Genomic DNA, 10,806 nt, shown 5'->3' on the forward strand with positions numbered 1-10,806 from the left:
GCTAATTGGTTACAGGGTGAGGGCCAATAAATAAGCCTTTTGGCTCCTAATCCAAAGTTCTTTCATATTCACAATGCCATGATGGATTGTGATTTTTCACCCAGGTTTTAAAAATAAAGTTTAAAAGAATCAACAAAATTTTACAAATGTAAAAGAAAATTTTTAATGTCTCTTTGTGTCCCTTCTCTCCCAGTTAAAAAAAAAAAGAAAAAGAAAACCTCATCTGTGTAATGAAGAATATTCCCTTCTAGCTATAAATATATGATCCAGTATTTGCCTCCCATATCTGTTCCATTTGTCTATTCATTAATAAAAGACTTTAATTATCAAAGAGAATATATATATATGTATATATATATATATATATAGACATCTATATCATCCTTTAAAAGACAATAATAAACTGATATATAGTGGTGTTTTGTTAAGCCACTTGTAGTGATTCCTGTTTGAGTGATAGAGTAGCTAAATGGTGCAGTGAGGAAAGTATGGAACTTAGACAGTCAGGAAGACTCATCTTCCTAAGTTCAAATCCTTACTAGCTGTGTGACCCCAGGGCAAGCCACTCCATTTCCTCATCTGTAAAATGATCTGGAGAAGGAAATGGCAAACCACTGGAGTATCTTTGACAAGAAAACCCCAAATGAGGTCACTAGGAGTCAAATACAACTGAAAAATAATTGAACAACAAAATAATCCCCAAAATAAGAATCTATATCTAGATACCTTTGTGGGAGACTGGTGGAATACCCCTAGGTACTCTTAGCAACAAAGATACACAATCACCATCCCTTACATTTCTATTGGCTTTATACCTTATTAAGTCTTTTATTAGGTTAAAAAAAAGTCTACTAGGTCTGAATGGGAATTACCTTAGAATGTACATAGACTATAATATCTCAATTATTTGGCTCAAATTAAAGTCATAGGTTTAGAAAAAAAACCTCATTTTTACTATCCATGTAATTTATTAATGGTAACAAATACTACAAAGTCATAATATTTAGATAATGTATTGACTATGAAGATGGTTACCCCTGTGCTTTGGAAAAGCAAGGAAAAGATGTTGTAGACTAGAATTCTTTCACCAATAGCTACAATTGGAGTTAGCCCCCTTCTAAAATGCCCGATCCTCAGTCACAATTCAGGTGTCAGAAATGTTAACCTTTTCTGTGTCATGGATTCCTTTGGCAGTGTGATGAAGCCTACGAACTCCTTTACATAATAATGTTTTAGTTGGTAAATTCATACTTAAAAGAAATGCTGAATTTCAATTAGTGGTTACTGTTGATAAAGATGTTTTTCCCCCCTTCCAAGTATACAGATCCACTGAACTCTGTACAAAAAGCTTTGCCCTAAAGTGTCTCACAATTTCGAATATGATAATTAACTCTTCAAATTCCTCCCAAACTTCTTCTTCTATGAAATTTAACTGTATATAACTCTCCTAGTCTGTTTAATGATAGTTAATTATCCATGTCTCTGAAAAATTCTTTCCAATGACAGTTAATTGTCCAAATCTCCATTGGGAAAGAAATGGTGTTAGTTCTCTTTGAGTACTTCTCAAAGATTTCTCCTACCATGGCAGTTAACTCTTCAAGTCTTTTTCTGACTCATTTTCTTATGACAATTAATTACATAAGCTCCTTAGGAATGGAGTTCTGGATTCTTCTCTGACTCACACAAATTCCTTCAAAAATGACAGGTTAATGTTGGTGCCAGGATTCTTTGTGTTTCTTAAGAGGGCAGAAACAATAACCAAAGTCTCTGTGAGAGGGACTATTTATTTAAACTGTGGTTAAACATATAAGAACAATTTAGCATGGTTTTCCTCTACAACATGAGACTATTTAAGTAAAACAATATTAGTGGCACTATTTTTTCTAGTTCTTTTTAATTCACAAAACATTTACTAAAAATGTAATCTGTTCAAGAAAATATGGTAGATGCAAGGGATGCAAATATTTTGTATGTGTGTATATTCATACACATACATATACATGTATACATGTATACACATGCATATACATATATACATGTACACACACACATATATAAAATCTTGCCTTTAAGAAGGTAACATTCTTGGGAGTGGTAAGTTACCAGAAAATATATACACAAATAAATACAAAGTATGTAAGAAGTGATATGAGTAATTAAAAGAGCGAGAGAGTGCAAATAATAGGAACATTAGAAAAGGAGTCCCATAGGGGTTGGCACCTAAGCTGTACTTTTGAATGAGTGCTAGGTATCCTATAAATCAGAGGCAGAAAAGGAATACATTCTAGTTATGCAAAAGTTTGCAGGTGGGAGATGGAGGATTGTATAAACATAGGTTACCAAAATGGGTGATACATCCTCTTGGGGGTGCTGGAATAATCCAGGGAGGCAGTAGTAGCCTTGGGGGTAGTTGAGGGTATATAATAAAAATAAGGGGGCAGTAGAAGCATAAGGAAAGAAGAGAATTTAGAAAAACTGTTTCTGCATGTTTCATCTGTGTATAACGGTTAAAGTCATAATGATTATATTATTTTCCAAATAAACACTAAATGCAAGTTATAAGTTCTCAGTGGTCAAGTCTGCTGACAGGTCTTAACAAGCATGCGTTGGCCAGGCAAGCATGTAGGGCATTGTTGGGAAGTCCAGCATGCATCTACAGGAATATGTGTGGATAATGACTTGTTTACAAATGATACTATATGGTTACATGATGGAATATTGCATCATCAAGATTTCAATGCAGGAAAAAATGCATAAATTTATAATAAATTATTAAATTTAAGATATATCATTTAACATATATATTTTATTTATTTTTTAAATAATGCAAATTTCAAAAAAACATTGAAGGATTAAAGAAAGTAGATTTCCAGGGGGGGCAATGAGTAATTTTTTTTAAGGGGACAGTAGACCAGGTAAGTTTGGGAAACTCTGGTGTACAGGGAACAATAAGTAGGCCTATTTTCTTATGGAGGGCACTTGGCAAATAATATGAGTTAATATTGCAAAGTGAGTTAGGAAATAGTTTGGGAAAGATTTAAATGGTAGACTTAGTATTTTGTGTTTTTTTTTTCCTAGTAGATAATTTTTTTCTAAAGTAGGGATGTAAAATAGTCATAAATGTCACAATCTTCTTTCCTCTTTCTTAACTCCCATCTCTCTCATCAGTTACCAAGTCCTGCCTATATACTGCTGAAAGCCTTCAATTTCCACTGCTGCCACCTTAGTTCATACCCTTATTACATGGTCTTCCTGCATGTACTCTCTCACTTTTCCCACATATTCTTCACTCTGCTGACAATTTAATCTTTCTATTTCATAGGTCTTATATCAAGTTCTCTACAAAATCTTGCAGGAGCACTCTAACAAAATGCTGAATAAAATCCTTTTTTTTTTTTCAATCTTGGTAATAAAGGTTCTCCACAATCTCAATTCAACAGATTTAACAAACTTATTTGTCTTTTTTTTTTTTTGCATCCTGTTTCAGACACGTTAGGTTGCCACTGTTCTCTGATTTCATTTTGCTCTTCTGAACTTTAGAGATATTTTTACAAACCATTGCCTCTGCCTAAAAGTATATTACTCACAGCTTAGAATGTTGCAGTACTTCTTTTCCTACAAATTCAGTTCAGGTGCTATCTCTTTCATAAGATCTTTCTAGATCTTTTCATTTAGAAGTTATCCTTCTCCTTCCTTGTATCTCTCATGTAATCTTATTCTCTTATATTTATTCAATAAATTTGAACTTGTAGCTTTGTTATTGGTACATAAAAAGTAAGTATTAGGATATCATGTGTATCTGGGGAAGTCCCCCTACCTGACCCTTAGCCTATTTAACTATTGTAGTTTTGTTTCATGCTGGTTCCCTGTTAGTGAGTTAGTTAATTTTGGTATTGTAAGGAAAGGAAACATTTATAGAGTATTCAGTAACTAATGGGAGTTTTACTTAGCTACACTGAAAATTATATTCATCAGGGGAATACTGCAACAATTAGTTTGGGTAAACAGTCTTCCTCTCTGCATCCTCCCACCCCAGCTAGTCTACATAAGGAAATGCCTATGGTCAATAGGGGGTATGGTGAGCCTCAAGATCTAAGACAACTTCTAAATCTAAAGGGACTCCAATAGAGTGGACTTTTCTTTTGCTTTTTTTGAGGCGGGGGGAAGGTAGGGCAATTGGGGTTAAGTGACTTGCCCAAGGTCACATGGCTAGTTTTTGTGTTAAGTGTCTAAGGCTAGAGTGAACATTTTATGACTTTCATAACCAGAGGCCTCCAGGAAGTTGCCATTAAGCCTTAACTTTTTAGGGAAGAATTGGAATAGCCTTCAAGGGGATTAGAGTTGGAGGTGAGGAAGGTAGGAAACCTGGGAGTGATCCTATCATCTCTATCATCCAGAAGAAAAAAAAAAGGATAATAGATCCTTGTACCCTTCCCACAGAATGACTGCAGCATTCTGGGAATAATGAGAAAAAAGTTCCATCATATGTGTCATATGTGAATGGCAAAGTTCTAGGCCTAAGTAGACTTTGTGTGCAAAGGAGATTTTTCCAGAGTGTATTGGCATACACAAATATATGAAGCTCAGATCATGAGTAAATATGGAGGGTCACTATGAATGTGGATATCTTGTCCTTAAGAAATTAATAATTTGGACATGGAGGAGGGAGAAGAGAAGAAATGTAAAAGTTGGGAGGGGGGAAATGATGGTCCTTAACCAATTGATTTTTTTATACTTAAAAGTATAATCACAGATAAAAATAGAGTCCATAATCTAATCACATATTCTCATCACCATCCCTTTCTATGATTTACTTTCTCCACTCACACCCACACTACTGATTTCCATACCCACAATGCCTCTTAACATTCTCCATTGCAAACACCCAGGGGCCACTTTTCTAACCTTGTCCTTCACTTGATTTTCTGTGTTGAGAGATAATCATTAAGGATTCTTTATATGCTGGGTGTTGTGGGAAGGGAAAAGAAAATAGAAGGAATAACTATTAAATTGATTCTGACTGGGGCCTGGACATTTCCCGTTCGGCCTCTATTGTAGGTGATCTAGAGGTAGATTGGTTTTCATGTTTGTATACCTCTGTGCCTAGCACAGGGCCTTATAAATAGTATACAATAAATGATTGTCAAATTAAGTATCTTGAATTTCTTAATAAATCTATTAAAAGTTCTGATGAAGCTCGATATCAGAAGATAACTATTCCTCGTTCATTAATTGAGGTTTCACTGTATTACAAGTATTCTAATAACACTTTTCATTATGGTACCTAGAAAGAAAGAAAACAACATTGTTAGTGAAAAAATAATGTGTCTTAGATTCTTAAATATTTCTTAATGGTCTTTTTATTTTCACATGATCCGCTCCACCATAGAACTTTTAACAGTTGGAATGCATAAAAGGACAGTTAGCTATCACCCCAAACTGAGATGGAGCATATGTTTAAGTTAATTAGTTCTTTTTGTTCATTAAATGTTTTTCTTAACTCCTTTATGAAAGTTTTTAAGCATACTCCTTCTTTTCTCTCCTCTATACACAGCTGAACAAACATATTTTAATGAAATTCCACTCAGATGCAGACCATCTTGCCATATTGCAAGGGTGATTTCAAAGATTCCCCCCTCACAGAAATGGAAAATAATTGTTTAAAAAGTTCTGTCCATGCAGTTCTTGTGCGAAATAAAAACAAACAAGATAATTACCATTGCTTCTACCTGATTGTAGAAAAAACACATCTTTAAAATTTAGGGAGAATTGGAATTTTTAAAAAAGACAAAACATTTAACAAATCAAGCCTGAGGGTTTTTTTTTCCTTTCAAGATAGTGAACAGCCCATTTGACGAGGTGATTTTCGATGATTTCCCTGAATGGTTTAGTGCCTTATAGTTATAGCCTTTTGCTATTAGAGAACTCTATCATTTAGAATTTGATACATAACTAACAAAACTTAGAAAGATTTAAGGTTAAAGAAAAGCAAAACATAATCCATTATGATCCATTATGATAATGTGAATAAGGATGCCCTGCCTGAGGAAGACTGAAATAACTGACCACTCTGGCAAAAAGCATTTTTTAAAAAATGAACAATGCAACAGGCTGTGTTAAGTATAAAAAGATATAAAAACAAAACAAAACATATCCTATCCTCAAGGAGCTTCCATTCTACTAGAGAAACATAAACATCTACATATATAAAAATATTTTATGAAATAGAGGGTAACTGAAGCAGGAAACACTAGGAACATAGTGCTTATCACATAGGAAGGGCTTAATGATTGATTTTTTATTTCCTTACTAGGGCAGGGGTGGGGAACTTGTGGTCTTGAGGCCATATGTGACCCTCTAGGTCCTCAATTGCTGCCCTTTGACTGAATTCAAACTTCACAGAACAAATCCCCTTAATCAAAGGATTTGTACTATAAAATTTGGACTCAATCAAATCCCCTTAGACCTATTAAGGGGCAGGGAAGATCTTCAAATTCCCATTCCTATTACACCTACCTACCAGAGTTTTTGAGAGGATCAAATGAGATAATAATTATAAGGCTCATAGCAAAGTGTATATAGTAAGCATTATATAAATGTTAGCTATCATCGTTTTCATGACTATTGTCTAACTAAAAGTACCAGGGGTTATATTCTAATTTTTGCAATAATCCTACTGAACAGTCTATTCAGCAAAGTGTCAATTATTTCTGAAAATTTCCTAAGTCATAGCATCTCGAACTGAAGGAGGCTTGAGAAATCATTTGCTCCAACCACTTCATTTTACAAATAAGGAAGCATAGACCTAAAAAGGTTAAATGAGTTGTGTGAGTGCACAGGAAATAAGCAACTGGGCCAGTATTTGGTTTCCTTATGTCTGATTGTAAATCCAATACTCCTTCCCCTGAATCTATTGGGCAACTTGAAATGAGATTTAATGCCCCAGAGGGGTTAATATGCTATGTTTCATTCATAGTTTATACCCTTATTCCATGGCTGGTAAAGGCAGTTAAATGACTCAGGGGCAGAATTCTGATTTGGAGTCAGGAGGACTTGAGTTTGTATGTTGCCTAAGATGCTGATGAGTGGTGTAACAGTGGGCAAGTCACTTAAACTTAAGTAAATTAAAGAGGACTAATAATAACAACTACCTCATAAGATTGTGAGAATCAAATCAGTTAATATGTGTAAAGTTCTTTGGAAACAGTAAAACAATATATAGGCGCTAGTTTTTTTTTTTTTTAATTATCATTGTTATTGAAGAGGTTACCATAAAATGATGAGGTATAGGGTTAGGGTTGAACAAGACCCCAAAATACCAACACACCAGGTCCTGCTGAGTGAATTCGACTTGAACCTTCTCTCAGCCAAAGAAAAGCAAAGTTTACTAAAAATTCTCTATATCGGGTAGACTCTTAAGGACGCTTGTATGAAAAATTCTATGGTGCTCTCACACACATGGAGACAAGATGGGGTATTGTATATACAAAAAGGTTGTGGGAGGAATCTAGGGGTGGTCTAGGGGAGGAGTTTGGGGAGGGTCTTCAGGAGCAGTTAAGGAGGTGAGATAACAGTTGATTTGGGTATAGATATTTTGATAGACTCAAGGATGGGAAGTAGATGGACAACTTGAGTGCCAAACTAGTAACAAAGGTTTGGGCAGAGCCACAGTGAAAGGCCTATGACCTCATGCAAAAGCAATCAGAGTTCTAGGGGGTTCCCAGAGCCTGCACCTCATCAGTTATCACCTTTAGACTTGATTTCTAATATTACACCTTTCTGTAAAAATTTATAACACAGAAATGTACATTAAGATATGAATTAATCTAATTTACCAGAGCAGCATCTCCTCATTTAGTACATTCTCAGATTGTCCAGATCTATATTAAAAAGAACAAAATGATTGGATTTGTATATTGATTGTTGAGCAATTTTTGAATGCCATGGGAAAAGGATCAGAACATTGGATTCTAACCTCAGTTGCATCACCTGCTGATCCATTGTGTGGCTTGAAACCCATTACTTCAAGTCATTTGGCTTCAGTTTATCCACATCTTAAAAAGACAAAATAGTAAAGTTAGGTACCATTTAATGCATAAATTTTATGTATGTATGTGTATATGCATGTGAGTATACATACATATATACAATGTATATACATATATTTGTATACTTATGTGTATATATATGCATGTAATACACATGTATTCTATATGTATATAATGTATATAATTGTATATGTATATAATATACACACATATATATTTGTGAATTAGTTGAGCCTTAGTTGGCATTACTGATGTAAATTTTCCTTAAGAAACTCTCTACCAGTATTGGTGTATTATCAATTTATATATATATATATATATAAATGTATTTTACATTGTGTTCTGCTGATTATGATTTCACTAATGAATCTGGAAAAGTTTCAAGAATGGGTCTAGTCATCTATTATGTCAGTTGTCAGAGGACCAACCTAATTAAGTTCAAAGAGATTCACCCCCATGTTAGCTTCAAATTGGTGACGTCTTTAGCCATGGCAACTCTCATAGCCTTTCTTATACTTTGCAAGTAGATTGTGATTTCCTTAGCAGAGGTAATATCCATCTAGCCCAAAGCCAAGATTCTTGAAGAATTTCTGTCTTAAACTAAGCCCTCATGAAGGCAGCTTTGAAATAATGGAAGGGTGGGCATTTATTGTTTTGTTATCATTTCAATATTAGGCATTTCAAATGTGGTGGAATATTTTCTTTAATGTAATGAAATATTTTCATTACTCCATAGACTCTACCCTATGGAATGACACTTACGATGAATACTTTCAATTTAAAGTATTTCACACAAAAGAAATTGTTGTTACTTTCATATAGAAAAGTCTGTTTTATTATTGAAAGAATTGGCTCTTTCCCAGTTTATGGAGCATAATGAAAGAATACTGTACAGAATCATAGAAACATTAAACAGAACTCTAGAGATAAACAAATCCAGTCATTTTTAAGTTGTGTTGCAAGAAACCCTGATTTCATGAGATGTCTCTTGAGATTTCTTTGATCCAAAGTGGAATCATGGCAAAAATGGTTTATTTATTTTTGATCCCTAATCTCCAGACCACTGTGATGCCAAAAAAGTTGTGAAATAAAGTTTGAAAAAATACCTAATAAGAATAATTATCATTTAATAGTTAAATGCAAATATTTAACAATAATAGCTGGAAGTAAGCATGGTATGATGGATAAAGAGCTAGTCTTGAGGTTAAGAAGCAAGGGTTAGGGGTGGCTAGGTGTCACAGTGAATAGAGCACTGGCCTTGGAGTCAGGAGGACTTGAGTTCAAATCCAGCCTCAGATACTTAACACACACAAAATAACTGTATGACCTTGGGCAGGTCACTTAACCCCAATTGCCCTACTTTCTCCCCTCCAAAAAAAAAAGAAGAAAGGGTTAAAATCTGTCTTGACACATATTAACTTTTGACCTTAGCTAAGTCACAGTCTTTCAGAATTCTAGGCATCTTTCCAAGATTCTAAGTTTCAGAGAAGGTGATATCCTGTATTGAAAAAGAGCATTTCCTCTTGGGATTGTCTTATACCAACAACATAATAGATCTAGTAGCTGTCCCTAATAATAATAATGTTTACCTAATGTTTTCAGGTTTGTGAAGTACATGTACTCACAGCAATACCAAAAGGTAGATGTTATTATTGAAGGGTGAGGAAACCTACATATTAAGTGACTTACCCAGAGTCACATAGTAAACGTCGGAGGCAGGATTCAAATTGAGGCTGTCTTAATTCAAAATCCAGCAATCCATCCACTGTGCTATACCTAAGTCTTCCAATTTAGAAAGGAAAAAAAATGTTCTCAAATAAGTAATGCTTTGAGTCTCAAAAGTCTTAGTGAAGTTTTAAGCAATTTAAGCTTAAAATTGCACTAAGTCTTTTGGGACACTGGGTATGTATGGGTATATTTAAGGGACCGACACCTTCTGCATTCTTTCTCTTTTTCCTCTCTTTTGAATTTGTGGCATAGGACTCTAGCAGCTTTTCCTTAGAATTCCTGTGAGAAAGTAGGGGGAATTTATTTTATCTTGCAAGTTTAGGAGCTACTGTTGCTGCTCACTCACATGGCAATAAGTCACTTAGGTGAGTGTGAACCTGGGTCTCATTGTTCTAAAAAGACTTGTCTGTCTCATGTGTATTTATCTAAGCTTAAGCTACTAAATGGAAATCATGAAAGGCAGATTTTTGAAGCCTAATGGTAGAGTTTGGGAGTTTCTGGATTATTCAGTGGGTCCTTGCTGCCTTGTGAAAGGTTCTCTCCACTGCTACTCTGTAATTTCTTGGAGGAGATAATGACCATCAAGGAGAAAAAAAGGCTTTGTGTGTTGAGATGGACAGAAGACATGAACCTTGAATGAGATGCCTCTAGTCCTAAGCCAGAAATTCAGAGGAGAAGAAGAAGAAGAAAATTAGAGCAAGATGTGTTTCTCCTTTGAAAGTGTACTGAGTGAGAAGATTTTGTTGCTTATCAGCAATTCCCTTTCATTCAGGCCCTCATCGTGGGGAGAGGGAATAATACAAAGGTGTATGAGGACAAACCAGAAGACTTGGGGCAAATGTGTTTATTAAGTGGCCAAGGCATATGTCTCCTTAGAAGTTTCCAGGGTGACAGGCTCAGCATTGTAAACATTCTATGATATGGCACCACAAGTCAATCGCCTGCTCCATGACACGTGCTACAATCCACTACCACCCCTGCCCCTTTTCCCGAACTGTTGACAAGAAATATTGATTTCAACTTTGTAACA

This window comes from Petaurus breviceps, unplaced genomic scaffold (genome assembly GCF_028583685.1).
Source record: "Petaurus breviceps papuanus isolate PSGF00001 unplaced genomic scaffold, PetGlider_PUasm1.0 79, whole genome shotgun sequence".
NCBI lineage: Eukaryota > Metazoa > Chordata > Mammalia > Diprotodontia > Petauridae > Petaurus > Petaurus breviceps.